This window comes from Astatotilapia calliptera, chromosome 7 (genome assembly GCF_964374335.1).
Source record: "Astatotilapia calliptera chromosome 7, fAstCal68.1, whole genome shotgun sequence".
Classification (NCBI taxonomy): Eukaryota; Metazoa; Chordata; class Actinopteri; order Cichliformes; family Cichlidae; genus Astatotilapia; species Astatotilapia calliptera.
Window position 1 is genome coordinate 16,409,922 of NC_137428.1, and position 18,279 is coordinate 16,428,200.

Here is an 18,279-nt window from a genome sequence, read left to right on the forward strand (position 1 = left end):
CGTATAAAGCGTGGAAGTACTGACCTTACTTTACGTTTGATTCCATAAAAAGTGACAAAAACATTAGTGTCCGTTGTGCGTGGGAAGAAAACTTCTTTGTACAGCAAAAAAAACCCTAAACTTCCAGCAAGCACTGACAGTACACTGCCACGGGAATGTGAAACTCCAGGATCCTTCCACTGACCGCTGCGGCACACCTGCACCAGGGCAAACCTCCGCCTGCCCTACTCCTGCTATACAGGTGAAAATAGAGCAACAGGACCGCTGAGTCTTTGATTTTATTTATTTTCTACTGTGTTTTACGTGCATTTATTTGAAAGAGTGAGTGTAAACACAAAAAAGTATTTTATTTTATATGCTGGAATATGCAGAAAATAGGTTTAAATGTTAAACAAATTTCTTCCAGTCAGAGAATGTTGCATATAATTAAATTTTTGCTTGATGCATAAAGTTAAGAGATTAAAACTAATAAAACTAGTTTCAAAAAGAGACTTTTTCATTTGATTACATTTTATATGATGGATTATGCAGAAAAAATAGAATTGGGCTGAAAGATCTATTGTTTTATTACCTATTCAGGTTGTAAATCATTTTTAAAAAAAATAACTAAGTAACTAATTACTTTTGAAAATAAGTAATCAGTAAAGTAATGGGATTACATTTTGGGGAAGTAATCAGTAATTAGTTACTGATTACTTTTTTCAAGTAACTTGACCAACACTGGTGTTCACAAGAGAGAAATGTGAGTATGCCAAGAAGCATTTTTTTTCTTTCTTTCCTTTTTTCCCCACTGGTCACGGGCCTTGGGTCGTGTTGTGAGTTACTTTGTTGTTTACACCTGTTGTTCGAAAAAAAAAAAGAAAAAAAAAGTGAGATTTAAGATTTGGTCCATCTGGCCCCTAGCTAGAATGACATCATCATAACAGATGGTTTAAAAATGAGTTATGATGGTCAGCACCTTTTCATGTGTGTTTAGTCATCTGTTTCTTATGGATGCGACTGTATCATTACCCCAATTAGGCAAGCCCTTAGAGACAGATTACCAAAAATAGAAAAAGACTGATATCTGTTCAAATGAAAAGCTTGAAGAATTACTTTATTGGTGTGGTTGGTGGAAAGAACATTCCCATGAGATTCACTAACACAGAGATAGTGGGATTGTTATATAAACCTTGTAATGTCTCAGGTGGTTACCATTGTGAGAATTTTTAGTTTGAAAGAAAGCCAAGGACAATAAAGGTTAGAGCTATTTATTCAAAATAATACTCCTACAGCTGTTTCACAGATATGTGTATACACACATGCACATGCTCATGTTAAGTTGTTGAACCAGTGATGTCTATCAGCGCTCAATTACCATTGCTGGAAAAAAAAAGCATATTCTGCATGAAAATATCAGTAATGACATTTTTGAAGCCCGGAGAAGAATATCAATGCATCAGATCTTACAAAGGCTTAAACTTCAGAGACGGGTGTTTGACATTTGGACTCCCTCTTTGGCATGACCTTTGCAGCAGTTCACCAAACATATCTAGTGTCAATCTAACCGTTTGCCTCTGAAATTTGAATTCACATTCCTGCTGACTAGCGTGACTGGGAGGAAGCAGCAGAGCAGACAGCAGTTTTATAAAGGATGTGACAGCAGAACAAATGCAAGGCTCATCAGTGTAAAAAGTGCAACTGTAGATATAGTAAGGTCTGATGTTATGAAATGGTACTCTAGAGGAAAATTGAATTTTTCCTAAACATTGGTGTCTGTCATGTGTTGATAATGAGGAAGAAACTACAGGCAGAAATGAAAGAAAAAAAATGTTAATTATAAGATCAGAAAAAGATAGATCCATCCATCTATTTGTATATGTATATGTATTAAATATTATATGCTATATTCCGCTGGTTACTTAATGTTGAATGACTGTTGTAGTGCAGGAAAAGTAACATGAAATGTTGAGCCACAGCTCCACTGTGTGGTGAAGTAATAAACCTCCTGTAGTTTTAACTATGTCTTGACAAGACTTCTAAGGAGTAAGCAAAACCTCTGAGAGAGAAAAAAGGTTGAGGTGGATAACAAGCTTCACTTTGCACTTCAGCTAAACTAAACTGTTTGTTAAAGAAGATCAGAAGAAAAGAGCATTTAGCCTGATGTTCATATCACTTTCAAATCAACTTCTATCCAAACAAACATCTTTCTTACAGAGCTATTTACCTTCAGATAAAATCATATTGCATTCTTGGGGAACAGGTTTGTTTGGGGTTATTCCAGCAGCCAAATGCATTGGTGGATGCTCAGACAGGTTAAACACCCGTCTTCAAAAAATCTTACACAATGCCTCATTGTCTTCATATCACCATTCAATATGACTTTTAGTTGGCATATGTCACCTCAGTTGCCCGTGCAATGTGATAGTTCTGTTGCATCATCATGAGAGGCTATTAGTAAACATGTTTTCATTCCTTAAGTGTACAACAAGTTCTTCAAATGGAATATTGCTGCGCCAAAACCACTGAGTAACTATGTGTTGCGTGCGCCTGATTATAATCCTCTGTTTTATTGTCACACTCAATCATAACTCAGAAAATTCCATTTGTCACACCTCTTTCAGCCCAGAGTGGCAGTAAACAACAGCATGAACGTCTCGTTTTTGTTTTGTTTTTTTCAATTTTAATGATTCATTTTAATATGTCAGATCATTTTGACAATAGGGACGTGTTTTTAAGTCCTTTGCTGCACACCAACATTCCAGCTGTACTGTGCATAGTCGTTTTACGGTATTCCAGTTATCCACAAGTCTTGCCAATATTCTGAAAATGCACCAGGAAGTAAGTCTCTCAGTAAATCAAGAATTCAAGCACATAGTTAAAACATCGTTGGAAAATTAATACCTTTCATAACTTTCTACTAAGTAACACCAAAATGAAAGCAAAAACCTAAAGTGGTTTCATGTTACAACTGTTTCAATTTCCATGAGATTATACACACATAAAAACAAGATTTGCACTCGATGAGTTCAACTAGTTCAACTTCTCCCCTCACCCACAGCCAGTTGATAGCTGCCCCTCAGTGAACCTGGTTATGTCACATGTTTCTTCAGCTTTAAAGGGAGACTTCTCTCTCCCTGTTGCCAAGTGCTTGCTCACAGGGTGTCATCTGAATGTTGGCTCTATTTTTGTAGGGCCTTCACCTTACAATATCAAGTGCACTGAGGTGACTGCTGTTGAGATTTGGCAACATGTAAATAAAATTGAATTAATTTGAATTGAGATACCCACATTTTACAACAGCAACACAAATCAAGTCCCAACAGGTTGTTCATCTGGACGTAGTGCTTTCTGAAAACGCTACGTCCAAATGAACAGAATCGACATTTTGGGATTTACTTACCTGGATGATTGAGCATGCATCAAGACATTTAAGAATCATGCAGAAAATGCACAAGCCCAATTCTGAAAAAGCTGAAATGACATGTAAAATCTAAAGAAAAAAAACAGATTGCAATGATTTGCAAATCTCTGGGCCCATATTTTATATACAAAAAAAACCCCATATAAAATGTTTAAACTGAAAATGTTTTAATTTGATCGCAGCAACACATTTCAAAAATGTTTTCCACTCTGTAGCATTCCCTCTTCTTTAGACAACAGTTCATAAACATCTGGTAACTGAGGAGGAAGTTGCTGGACTTTTGGCAGAGGAAAGTTGCCCCAGTCTCCCCATCCATTCCAATGTATAGAACTCTGGGTGTTCTTTGTCATATTATTTTATTTTCCTAGATTTGCCAAACTTGGTGAAAGGTCTAGAGAGTATGCGAGCAACCACACAACAAAGAAGCTGTGATGTTCTAATACACATTTCGGTTGTGCTTGTACTACCCCACATGCACCCATACGCATTTAAAAATGACAGCTATGCACTGTGACAATTGTCATCTTTATTACAGGTCAAACGGTTCAGGACACAATGAAAAACTGATAAGAGCAGGTTAAGAGGACGAAAATGACGCAATCATGACACAGCAATATTTGAACATTGCTTGCACTAATGCAGGCATGCTTAAAGCATCATTATTTTATGTGAGAACTTTTGTTTGGGAAAAAAAGTTTCTCAGTAGAGCTGCAATTAAGTCAGCAGGTTATCATTCCATTAGACACTGGGAAACTTTAGCTTTAGCAATCATCACACGGCTCAGGGGTATCGTATGAAGCAAGTTCTGCTTCAGCCAGAGACATTGTCAGAGGAACAGGTAATAGAGATATGGAAAGTACGTAAAGACTGCATCAGCAAGATCTAATATCCCAAGTTACTACATTGTTTTGTTTCTTAGTTCATTCTTGATTCTGCAGTTCATTTCAATTGCATTAGAGCTCTGAAGCTTTAAACGGGAAGATCTAAGGCTACGTTCACACTGCAGGTCTTAATGCTCAATTCCGATTTTTTGATCAAATCCGATTTTTTTGTCTGCTCGTTCACACTACAAATAAAATGCGACAGCAAACGCTCTCTAGTGTGAACGCTCAAAGCGGCCCGCATGCGCAAAAGAAGATGTCACACACAACGCGCTCTGTTTAGACCCAGAGCAACAGTATTGTTTGACTGATGGCCCTTAATATAAAGACTTCGGTCTTCACGTTTCCCAATTTTTGCTTTAAGTTATTTTGTTATTTACATAATAATGTAAATAACCTAATAATGATCCGTATTGCCGTTTAAGAGAGGAGCGGTGCTTCAAAGGATAGTTGCAGATTTCTGTCAGAATCTGCAGATTATACAGTACAAATAAAATGTTTACGTTGTCTTCCCAACAGTTTCACTGACATCCACACTGGATGGCCAGGAAGCGTTCGCGATGTCTTCTCGGGCGCTTCTCTGGCGCTGATAATTGGCTTCAGTCTTGTGTCGGTGACGTAAAAGGCGGATTTAATGCGACTTGACCGTTCAAACAGCAGTCGCTTTCTAAAACATCGGATATGTATCGGATTCAGTACCACATACGAAAGTGACCCAGATCGGATTTGAAAATATCGGATTTGCGCCGTTCACACTGTCATAGCATGATCGGATATGGGTCGCATAGGGTCAAAAAATCGGATTTGATGCGCTTTCGCCTGCAGTGTGAACGTAGCCTAAGGGGTATATTATGAAGCATGATGATGAATGGATTAGTGAGAAATGCTGAGCTTAAAGTCAGATGTTTCCATTTTGCAAAGGGGCTCCCTTTTTACTCGGCTGAATCCAGTTCAATTCAGTTTTGTTTATGCTAAACCAATTCACAATAGTCAAACTACAGGTCTCTCAATATTAGAGAGAAAACCCCAACAATCAGACAATTGCCTTTGGGGAAGCACTTGGCGTCAGTGGGAAGGAAAAACTTCCTGTTAACAGGAAGAAACCTCCAGCAGAACTAGGCTCAGGGAGAGGCAGCCATCTGGAACTGGTTGGAGGGAATGAGGGGAAAGAAAAAAAGAAAATCAGGAGCATAGGGAGACTGGACAAAACAAGAAGACACAATTTAATGAAATGTAGTAGGACTATATAAGCACATGCAGAGTGAAAAGATGAGAGTGGATCATGGAAAGTTCTCCAGCGGCCTAGTCCTATTGCAGCATAACTAAGAGACAATTCAGGGTCACCTGATCCAGCCCTAACTGCAAGCTTTATCACAAAGCAAGTTTTAAGCCTATAATCTTAAAAGTAGAGAGGGTCACTACCAGTGTTGGTCAAGTTACTTGAAAAAAGTAATCAGTAACTAATTACTGATTACTTCCCCCAAAAAGTAATCCCGTTACTTTACTGATTACTTATTTTCAAAAGTAATTAATTACGTAGTTGCTTAGTTACTTTTTAAAAACACGATTTACAACCTGAATAGGTGATAAAGCGATAGATCTCTCAGCCCAATTCTACTTTTTCTGCATAATCCATCATACAAAATGTAATCAAATGGAAAAGTCCCTTTTTAAAACTTGTTTTATTAGTTTTAATCTTTTAACTTTATGCATCAAGCAAAAATGTAATTATATGCAACATTCACTGACTGGAAGAAATTTGTTTAACATTTAAACCTATTTTCTGCACATTCCAGCACATAATTTTTTTTTTGTGTGTGTGTTTACACTCAGTCTATCAAATACAGTGGGGCAAAAAAGTATTTAGTCAGCCACCGATTGTGCAAGTTCCCCCACTTAAAATGATGACAGAGGTCAGTAATTTGCACCAGAGGTACACTTCAACTGTGAGAGACAGAATGTGAAAAAAAAAATCCATGAATTCACATGGTAGGATTTGTAAAGAATTTATTCGTAAATTAGGGTGGAAAATAAGTATTTGGTCACCTCAAACAAGGAAAATCTCTGGCTCTCACAGACCTGTAACGTCTTCTGTAAGAAGCTTTTCTGTCCCCCACTCGTTACCTGTATGAATGGCAGTTGCACTGACCTCAGTAGTAATGAAGGTGTTTGAGAGGCTGCTGAAGAACATCATCTCCTCCTCCATCCCAGACACCACAGATCCGCTGCAGTTTGCCTACAGATCCAACAGATCCACAGAGGATGCCATCGCCCACGTCCTACACACCACTCTCAGCCATGTGGACAAGAAACAGGGTAACTATGTGCGAATGCTGTTTGTTGATTACAGTTCAGCGTTTAACACAATAGTGCCCTGCAGACTGTTCACAAAGCTGAGGGAACTGGGACTTAACAGCCGTCTGTGTGCATGGGTGTTGGACTTCCTCGCTGGCAGAACTCAGGTGGTGAGGGTGGGCAGGTGCTTCTCCAACAGCATCACCATCAACACAGGAGCACCTCAGGGATGTGTCCTCTCGCCACTGCTCTACTCCCTCTACACTTCAGACTGTGTGGCCACCCACGGCTCCAACACCATTGTGAAGTTTGCTGACGACACAGTGGTGTTGGATGCCATCTCCAACAATGATGAGGCGGCCTACATGGATGAAGTGAAGAATCTGGCATCGTGGTGCCAGGACAACCACCTCCAGCTGAACGTCAGCAAGACCAAGGAGCTGGTGGTGGACTTCAGAAGGGGTCAGCACAGAGACTACAAGCCCATTATCATCAATGGAGCTCCAGTGGAGAGGGTGCAGTCCTTCAAGTATCTTGGTGTCCACATCTCCTCAGACCTGACATGGGCTGCCCACATTCAGGTCCAGACCAAAAAGGCTAGGCAGCGCCTGTATCACCTACGACAACTGAGGAAGTTCAGGGTCTCTCCAAAGATCCTCAGGATTTTCTATACAGGCGCTGTGGAGAGCATCCTCACACAGAACATGACATCGTGGTTTGGGAACAGCTGTGTGAAGGACCAAAAAGCTCTCCAGAGAGTGATCCGTACAGCAGAACGCTGCTGCAGGATTGCTCTCCCCCCGCTTCAGGACACCTATACCAGGAGATGCCGGACTAGAGCAGCGCAGATACTGAAGGACCTGTCCCATCCTGGCAACAAACTGTTCCAACTTCTGCAATCTGGTAGAAGGTTCCGCATCTTCCGGGCAAGGACAGAGAGACTCAAGAGGAGCTTCTATCCCCAAGCCATCCGTGCTCTAAACACACACACCCGCCCTCTCACATCATCTATAATTGACTGAGACAGGACTCTCTTCCAAACACTCTAAACCAAGGCACAATGTACATTTCAAATTCCTTTAATTTTAAATATGTTTATATTGTCTATCCTGTAAAATAGTCAGATGTCTATTCATATTAATGTACAGAATTCACCTGCTTGCTGCTACTACTGCACATTCACCCAGTGTATATACTATATGTAGATATATATAATGTTCTTCCTCTACACCCCCCCCCCCCCCAATTTTTGCACATGTCGAGGAGCGTGTCAGGCTACATTTCACTGTGTGTTATACTTGTATAACTATGCATGTGACAAATAAAGAACCTTGAACCTGTTTGAACTCATCATCTGTATAAAAGACACCTGTCCACAGCCTCAAACAGTCAGACTCCAAACTCCGCCATGGCCAAGACCAAAGAGCTTTCGAAGGACACCAGGAAAAGTATTGTAGACCTGCACCAGACTGGGAAGAGTGAATCTACAATAGGCAAGCAGCTTGGTGTGAAAAAATCAACTGTGGGAGTAATCATCAGAAAATGGAAGACATACAAGACCACTGATAATCTCCCTCGATCTGGGGCTCCACGCAAGATCTCATCCTGTGGGGTCAAAATGATCATGAGAACGGTGAGCAAAGATCCCAGAACCACACGGGGGGACCTGGTGAATGACCTGCAGACAGCTGGGACCAAAGTAACAAAGGTCACCATCAGTAACACACTACAACGGCAGGGAATCAAATCCCGCAGTGCCAGACGTGTTCCGCTGCTGAAGCCAGTGCATGTCCAGGCCCGTCTAAAGTTTGCCAGAGAGCACATGGATGATACAGCAGAGGATTGGGAGAATGTCATGTGGTCAGATGAAACCAAAGTAGAACTTTTTGGTATAAACTCAACTCGTCGTGTTTGGAGGAAGAAGAATACTGAGTTGCATCCCAAGAACACCATACCTACTGTGAAGCATGGGGGTGGAAACATCATGCTATGGGGCTGTTTTTCTGCCAAGGGGACAGGACGACTGATCCGTGTTAAGGACAGAATGAATGGGGCCATGTATCGTGAGATTTTGAGCCAAAACCTCCTTCCATCAGTGAGAACTTTGAAGATGAAACGAGGCTGGGTCTTCCAACATGACAATGATCCAAAACACACCGCCCGGGCAACAAAGGAGTGGCTCCGTAAGAAGCATTTGAAAGTCCTGGAGTGGCCTAGCCAGTCTCCAGACCTCAACCCCATAGAAAATCTGTGGCGGGAGTTGAAAGTCCGTGTTGCTCGGCGACAGCCCCAAAACATCACTGCTCTCGAGAAGATCTGCATGGAGGAATGGGCCAAAATACCAGCTACTGTGTGTGCAAACCTGGTAAAGACCTATAGTAAACGTTTGACCTCTGTTATTGCCAACAAAGGTTATGTTACAAAGTATTGAGTTGTATTTTTGTTATTGACCAAATACTTATTTTCCACCCTGATTTACGAATAAATTCTTTACAAATCCTACCATGTGGATTCATGGATTTTGTTTTCACATTCTGTCTCTCACAGTTGAAGTGTACCTCTGGTGCAAATTACTGACCTCTGTCATCATTTTAGGTGGGGGAACTTGCACAATCGGTGGCTGACTAAATACTTTTTTGCCCCACTGTAGATGCAAGTAAAACACAGCAGAAAATAAATAAAATCAAAGACTCAGCGGTCCTTTTGCTCTATTTTCACCTGTATAGCAGGAGTAGGGCAGGCGGAGGTTTACCCTAGTGCAGGTGTGCTGCAGCGGTCAGTGGAAGGATACGGCAGTTTCTCTGTGAATTGGTAGCTTGCTTGGAAGTTTAGGGGGGTTTTTTTCCGCTGTAAAAATAAGTTTTCTTCCCACGCACAATGCTAATGGACGCTAATGTTTTTGTCACTTTTTATGGAATCAAACGTAAAGTAAGGTCAGTACTTCCACGCTTTAAACGCTGCACGCTCATACTCTCTCCGTACTGGATATATGATCCACTGTTGATCTGCACACAGCTGTTGTCACGAACATAGCACTTGCTTACATGAGACATTCTCGCAAAAAAATCACGGTTTTAGTAACGCAGTAACGCAGCGTTCCTACAGGAAAGTAAAGGTAATCTAATTACCGTTTTTGCAATAGTAATCCCTTACTTTACTCGTTACTTGAAAAAAGTAATCGGATTACAGTAACGTGTTACAAGTAACAAGTAACTGTACAAGTAACACGTTACTGCCCATCTCTGGTCACTACCTTCTGACTCAAAAGTAAATGGTCTGTATTTGTATAGCGCTTTACTTGGTCCTAAGGACCCCAAAGCGCTTTACACTATACACAATCATCCACCCATTCACACACACATTCACACACTGGTGATGGCAAGCTACAGTGTAGCCACAGCCGCCCTGGGGCGCACTGACAGAGGCGAGAAAAGGACACAAATAACCCGAGGTAAGTAGTTTAACTGGAGATGGGCCAATAACTGAAAGCTCTCTTCCCTTTGTACTAAGAGAAATTCTACAAGTAAGGCTGAACTGCAAAGCACTGTACCAGGATGATGCGGTCCTATGAGGTCTCAAAAATATGATGCGGCATGATTATTCAAGATCTTGCATGGGAGGAGAAGGAAGTTCAATTCAATCCTAAATTTGACAACAAGCCAGTGAAGAGAAGCTGATATGTGAGAATTATGGCCTCTCTTTCTAGTCTCAATACTCCTAGTGTTGTGTTTTGGATCAGGTAACTATTAGGGCATCCTGACAATATAACATTGTAAAAATTCACACTAGAAGTAATGATTGCACTTACTGCTCACCGAAACTCTTCAAATAAACTATTCCTCTGTAAATAATTCGAAACACTCTTTCTGGGGAAAAAAAGGAATATTGTAAATGAGTATATAATCAGCTACAGCAGCTGGTTCAAGTAAAGAATAGGTGATGGTTTAATTACAGAAACCTTAAAAGCCTCTTAACAAAGATAAAGTGATGATCATATTTAAAATCAGTAGTTTAAAGGAAATAATGACTTTAACTTAGCCCATAGAGATCAATATGAGAAAAGTCCAAATAAATATAGCATGCCTTATGTGATGACAAACTCCAGTGGTTACATTTTTTTATAACTACATTTGTTAAGTCATTACTACTTTGAACTAAGGAAATACAAGTTTCAACAGAGCTGTGGTTCTTTGTCAGCTTGGTTGCACTGCTGAAAACAAGCCTTGGGTTATTTGTGTCCTTTTCTGTCTTTCATATTAGTGGAATGCTATTCACCTCCAGCCTGTGTTCTTTGCTTTAAGGTATATTATATTAGTGGTTCAAAATTGTCGGATAAGTTACTCTTTTTCAGAGGAGCCTGTTGTTCCTCTATGTTGTCATACACAGTGAGCACGCTGCACTATATGCTATATACTGGACCCTAACCAGATCAAGGATGTGATTACAACAGTTAGTACCCTCATTTACATTTTAAGAGAAGCCACATTAATCTAACAGTCAAATCAAAGCACCTTTAAGGCGCGTGGATGTTTTCAGCATCTACATGAATGTTAAAGTTACTATAATTATTTTATCTGAATTGAGCACAAAATCATATAACCAGTCAAGAAAAACATCATCATAACAAAAATAAAACAGTTTTTTGTCTTTTTCCAAAAAGGATGCAAAAGGCTGCCAAAGTCTTTGGGTGACTATTAACTTAGACTGATCTAGAAAGACTGCTGCCACTACTCCTCATAAGCCTGTGCTTTGAGGGCTTTGACAGTTAGTATGTCTTGAAGGGGTTTATTTGATTCAGTAAAAGGACTAGATGTTGTAGTCCCTACTAACTATTCAGGTTTCTGTTAGCCAAAGTACTAAATCAATATGTGAATTAATTACAAAACCACTTACTAACATAGACGTAGAAGATAACAGATGTAGAAGCCTACAAAGAAGATCTCCGTGGTAACTTATGATGAACAAATAATGAGATGCGGAGCAGGTTTTGTTCAGAGTTTGAGTTTAAATCTATTAGAAATTCTTACAGTATACATACAAGATCTGGGCTATCAACACCTACGCCCTGCCCGTGATCAGGTACCCTGCTGGGATAATAATCTGGCCAAAGGAGGAGATAGAAGCCACTGACATCAAGACAATGAACCTCCTGACCATCCATGGAGGGTTTCACTCCAAATCCAGCACCCTGGGGCTGTACGCTAAGGAAGGAGACCGGGGACTGGTGAGCGTCAGTACCACAGTCCAGAATGAGACAACAAACATCAACAAATATGTCAGGAAGATGGCCCCAACATGTGTTCAGTGAATACCTCACACAGCAGAAACCCAAGAAAGAGGAGGAAGAGGACGAACCATCATGGAAGGACAGGCCCCTGCACATTATGTACCTCCGGCAGATAAGAGGAGGTGGCTGATATCCAGAAACCCTACCAGTGGCTGGATAAAGCTGGACTGAATGACAGAGCACAGAGGCACTAATCATGGCAGCACAGGAACAAGCTCTGAGCAGAAGATCCATAGAGGCTGGGGTCTATCACACCAGGCAAGACCCCAGCTGCAAGCTTTGTAAAGATGCCCCTGAGACAATCCAGCACATAACAGCAGCGTGCAAGATGTTAGCAGGCAGAGCATACATGGAACGTCTTAACCAAGTGGCCGTCATAGTATACAGGAACGTCTCTACTGAGTATGGCCTGGAAGTCTCGAAGTCAAAGATCGAGCTAAGATCCTGTAGGATTTCCAGATACAGATGGACAGAATGGTGGTGGCTAACCAACTGGACATAGTAGTGGTAGACAAGCAGAAGAAGACGGTCGTAGCGATAAACCATACCATAACCATAACCATACCGACTGAGAGCAACATCAGAAAGAAGGAACACGAGAAGCTGGAGAAGTACCAAGGGCTCATAGAAGAGCTCGATAAGATGTGTAGGGTTAAGGTAACAGTGGTCCCAGTGGTAATCAGAGCACTAGGTGCAGTGATTCCCAAGCTAGGCAAGTGGCTCCAGCAGATCCCAGGAAAGTGCACCACGCAGCAAAAAACAATTTTTTAACTCAAGTTAGTCTCATTATTTTATTTGTTCTTGTGTTCTAAGCGGTCGATTCATTCAGAATTCAAGGCAGCACTTTACCTCGGCTTCAAGATCCTTTTGCACCAGCATGTGGTAATTTCAGAGTTGCAAGAGTTGTTTTTCTTGCAATACAATGACTCAACACTGGTTGACGCGATCAATTCCCCTGACAAAAATCCCCAAGCATTCCTTCCGCGCTAGCCAGATCTCGACAAGATCGAGACAAGAGGCAATAAGGTGTTGTACTATGTGAAAGGTGATAGAGACACGTTTTTCACTGATACAGTTTCATAAAAGAAAACAAAAGAAAAAATGGGTGCTCTGCTTACAGAAGGTAAATAGGTTGTCGCAAAGACAAGTGAAAGAAAAATCTATGATATGCCAGATTACATGGAAGCTATTTTAAGAAGACATGAACAAAGGTGTTCTGTGCTGGCTTGCCTTTTTAATGTTCCTCGGGCACAAAGTTTAAAATCACAACTTGACTGAATTAAGATTCAGCAACAGTGGAGCGCATTTCGATAGCAATGGCATAGATTTTGTGTGTGTAAAATAGCAAAAAGCATAAAAGGTACCACCTAGCCTTTTAATTTCTTTTTTTTTTTTAAAGGTATGGAGGTGATTAATTACCTGATTTCTTCTTTTCTTTCGGTGACAAATAAACTTTTCTGAAACACTGATTAGAGAACAAATTGTTTACAAACACATCTGAATCTGCTTAAGGACATTACCCATTTTATAGCAAGGAGGAAACGTTGCTTAATCAGTCATGGAGTGTATGGCAAGTGAAGAAGAAATACTCCACCTTAGCACAAATCTAAAATCTTCCTTATGTCAGTTTTGAACATCTCTGCAGTCTTATGATTGTGCAATAAGAAACCTTATAAGGTTCAGTTCCCACAGAGGGAACAAACTCAGGTTTGACCTGCTTGTAAGTGGAGCCTGAATTTGCTCGCTTTGCTGGTTTCTGTTTGTCAGTCTGTGTTAACTGAAGAGAGACTCAGCTTTTTTCTATAGTTTCTTATTACACAAGCAAGATAACTGGTTTATCTAGATCAATTCTAGATATCCAAATATCCTTGGGCAAGATACTAACCCCATGTTTGCCTACTGGTGGTGGTCAGAGGGCCCGGTGGCGCCAGTGTCCGGCAGCCTCGCCTCTGTCAGTGCGCCCCAGGGCAGCTGTGGCTACAATGTAGCTCGCCATCGCCAGTGTGTGAATGTGTGTGTGAATGGGTGAATGACTGAATGTAGTGTGAAGCACTTTGGGGTCCTTAGGGACTAGAAAAGCGCTATACAAATGCAGGCCATTTACCAATTCTGTATCCTGTACTGCAAAGTAAATTCAGTATATTCAGGAAACCTAGGGTTAGCTGGCTTCCCTTATCATGACTTCTTCAGTCTCAAGCATCACTGAGTGACAATGGGCCATGAGGTCAGTTTCATGATCATTAATATGCAAATTATCATTACCACTGATCAATGATCATGAGTACCAAAGCTGGTAGTTTAATAGTAGTCCCATCTACTTCTGTCCTGTAAGAAGTTATTAACTTAAACCAGTGGTTCTCAAAGTGGGTGGCGCATCCCACTGGTGGGGTAAAGAGTTCTGACAGGTGGGGCGCAAGTTACCTGGCAGAAAGGTCATGCGGAACTAATGTTTAAAATCGGAATCACTTTTATGGTGGAAAAAAGAAATTTGTGGCAGTTACGTTAATAATATGCTTTGTGTGTAAGTCGACAGCCGTAATAAAGAAGTGTACTGAAAAGTGAAAACATGTGGTCGGGTCTGTCACGCATCATTTACAGTGGTGCAGAAACCTAGGATTGGGGCACTAAAGACCCGCCCACATGTTCGGACTTTTCAGTACACTTCTTTATTGCAGCTGTCGACTTACACACGCGGTTGCACCTTTTCGGCTACAGCCTAAACGCATCATCAACAACAACAACAGGACCTAGTTTATTCTATTTTAAACTCTCACTAAATTAAATATATTTTTTAAATCTCTGTTCATGAGTTTCTAGATTTCTTTTTTTTTTTATAAGACTAAAACTTACTTTATTTTTCCATGTCTGGCAATGTTCACATTCTGTTTAACTTGTTCAGTTTTTGCAGAAGTGGTGCAGTCTAATGAAGCAGTCTAGTGACAAAAGTTACAAATAGTTGTTTGAAAGATGTTTGTTTAAAACAAAAATTACTGAAGGATTCATTGTGAATGAATGTATCTAAATAAAGTTGCAGCCAGGCTTTTCTGTCATTATTTTGTTTAGATGGGGCGTGAAAATATTTCTTCGTGCCATGTGGGGAATGATGTAAAAAGTTTGAGAACCACTGACTTAAACAGTGTGTGTACTTTTTTTTTCCAGAATTGGCTGCAGCAACTGTAGTACTTTTAAATTGTTGATATTTATTGGCTCTTCTTGTGGAGAAATGCAGGCTTAGATCTGTTGATTGTAACTGGTTATGTGTCGCCAACAACGCCTATTACTCACGGGTGTGGTAGCATGTAGATTAGTGGTTCTGGTTTTGTTTCATTATGCAAATATACTTTTCATGAGGTTGGGGAAACCTGCAGTGAGAAGAGTCTGAAAAAGTCACTTGGATGAGTGAAATGTGAAATGTTTCTCGCACTGAAAATACTACATTCAAATGAAGAGAATCAGCTTTCCTTGCCTGGATGACTTAGCATGCATGATGAGGCTAAAACAGTTTTACACATCATAAGGAAACATTTAAGCAACACTTTCATTTAATAGTATCTGATCTATTTCTATTCTAATAGGAGAACCTATTAACTTACACAGTGCATGTTCTTTTTTCTAGAATTGGCTATAGCAAATGTAGTACTTTTATATTGCTAATTTATTGGCTATTGTGGAGAAATGCATGCCTGGACCTGTACATGTTTGCAATTGGTCATGTGTCGCCAACAGCTCCTATTACATACGTGTGCACACCTCCTACTTTATTAGAGCAAGCCTAAATTCCAGTTGAGTTACCAGCTAACCAACATCTTACTCACTGTTGTGTCCGTATTAACTGCATTTACAGTTGAACGATTGTTCTGTGGAATCATTCTTTTAGATCTGCCAGATAATGATCTCTGGAGTATCTCCAACTGACCTTCTTTTTCTTTTACCTATCTTGACATGCCCTGGCAAAAAAATTAAAAAATGAATTTACAGGTTGTGTTTTTAAGGGAAGCCACTGTTAATTAAATTAATGGTGTAATCATAATCTACTGTTCTTGCTGGAACAAGACAATATGAATATGTCCGCAGAATCATGCAGCTGAAGCAATATCTCTTGAAAAAATGCCAGTTGTTGGCTTTAAAGATAAATGTCATCTTTTTTTCTTGAATTCTTGTCCAATTTGTCTTTTTATAAACAAGTTCTAATAGCTGTCAGACACCAAGGACCTTATACAACGGAGGAGATGTGAGACATCTAATATTTAAGGCTCTTTCTGTCATGGTCCCTGTGCCTCCCAGGCCAGCCCAGTGTGGCCACAAGTGTTTGTTGTTTTACTCTCTCTCTGCTCCCCTCGCCTTGCTCTCTCTCTCTCTCTCTCTCCTACCTGTCTGCCTGGGCGGAGCTCTGATTGGGCCCCCGCCCTTGGCCCACGCAGTGTTGCCAACTTAGCGACTTTGTCGCTATATTTAGCGAGTTTTCAGACTCCTTAGTGACTTTTTCTCTAAAAAAAGTTGCTAAAAAAAGACGTGAAAGCGCATATCGCTTTTACTCTCAACAAGCAGCGGGTGCTGCAACGCAGTCAGTTCTTCTTTTACTCTTTCACTCTTATGCTGTTTTGTGGATCACAAGGTTTAAAACTACTTATAAACACACACACACAAAGTAACTCCACCAGAGTGCCTATTTCGGGTCACTTGTGCCGGTCCAAGCCCGGGTAAAGGAGGCTTGGCTTTTTGTGACATTGTGACATTAAAAAAAAAAAAATTGCTAAAAGAAATTTAATTTGTAGTTCTAAATAAACTCTAAATGCATTTAGGACGTTTTTTACTCACTTTATGTCTCTTCCACGATGTTATTTCTCTCTCCAACAACATAGGTTACAATTAGATTAGCATGACCAATTATGCAAATTAGGCGATGACGTCATTTAGCAACTTCTAGCGACTTTTAGGACAACCAATAGCGATTTTCCTTACTGAGGAGTTGGCAACACTGGGTCCACGCACCTGCAGCTGATCTCCGGTGATTTGCAGCTCTTCTTAAGGCAGGGGCCCTGGTGTCCCCCCCCCCCCTTCACGTGTACATATCGCACCAGTGTGATTAATAAAGTATTGTTGAACCGTGCTTTCTCAGTCTGCGCCTGAGTCCGTTCCACCACCGTGACACTTTCAAGATAGAGTCGGACATTAATTGCTTGAAACTGAAATAAAAAGTAGCAGACAAAATAATCCACAGAAATTAATGTACATAAAAGGTTTATTAATCTCTTTGGGATAGGCATAATAAGGCTGCTGCAATTATAGCAAGGATTATGGCCCAGACTGGATTCACAGCAGCACCACCTACATGACTAAAAAGAAAAGCAAGCCTTGCTATGTCATCACCATCTTGAAATACCTCCAGGCCCTCATTTGCAAAGCTATTTTAAATGTGTTAGAATGTTAACTTTTATTTCAGTGGTCAATGAGGCATAAAAACAACATGTATGGAGTCTATACAATTAAAATATTGTGGCGGGGTGTGGTTTACGGTGCTGCTGCAGGGGAGATGGACGCACCTGCACGTGTTCTGCAATCTCACCTCGCTGGATAGCTGCAGCCACGAATTGTGTGTAAAGCAAGCGAGTGCAAAATAAAGATGCTGAAAAGCATGCAAACATTGTCAGATCTGCTGTAGTATTGTTACAAATATATATATATATATATATATATATATATATATATATATATATATTTAATATATAGATAGATAGATAGATAGATAGATAGATAGATAGATAGATAGATAGATAGATAGATAGATAGATAAAGGACCTCAGATGTACACAAACTCCTACATACATGCATACACCTGCAATGTGCCTGTTTTGTGTGAGTACACTGTTGAGTACACTGTTGACAAATCCCTAGTCTGTGAAGCACAATTTCAACAAATAATATTCTGAAGAGGAACTCAAGAGGATTAAAACTTTCACCCATATTCCTTCTTCCAGTATTGCATCGTTATTTCATTTATGCTTTGTGAAAGTGCAGTGTTTTGATAAGGGCAGTCACCACACCCCAACGCTGAACAACACACAAAGACTGAGAGGTGTCATTGCAGACAGATGATATAATGCTGCATTCCTCTGCGCAAATTCTGAGAAGACATTCGTTATACCTTGTGGTATTCATGCTACATACTTGATTTTAAAGCTCCACCCTTGAGTCCAATGGTCAATATCCATATTTTACATTCACCTACATCTTTAGTTTCTTTAGGACTTTTTTTTTTTTTGTTACATCTTTAGGACTTTTTTTTAAAATCATTTGGTAAGTTTCAATACCTGTCAGCTTTGAACTGAGAATGAAATAACTGTCCCCGAATTGAAACAAATGCTTTTTTCTATTTCAAATAAGATTCATTTAAAAAAAAAAAAATCTCGTAA

The 18,279-nt window shown here is 40.2% G+C and overlaps 1 long non-coding RNA gene across 1 annotated transcript; it reads right to left on the reverse strand.

Annotated features, from left to right (window-relative positions):
• Nucleotides 1–1,234: 1,234 nt before the first annotated feature.
• On the reverse strand, nucleotides 1,235–6,248 carry LOC145429684 (uncharacterized). Its single transcript, XR_013909956.1, has 2 exons — nucleotides 5,122–6,248; nucleotides 1,235–4,386 (listed from the first exon to the last, which is right to left on the reverse strand). It is a non-coding gene; the product is annotated as an uncharacterized LOC145429684 (long non-coding RNA).
• Nucleotides 6,249–18,279: the final 12,031 nt, after the last annotated feature.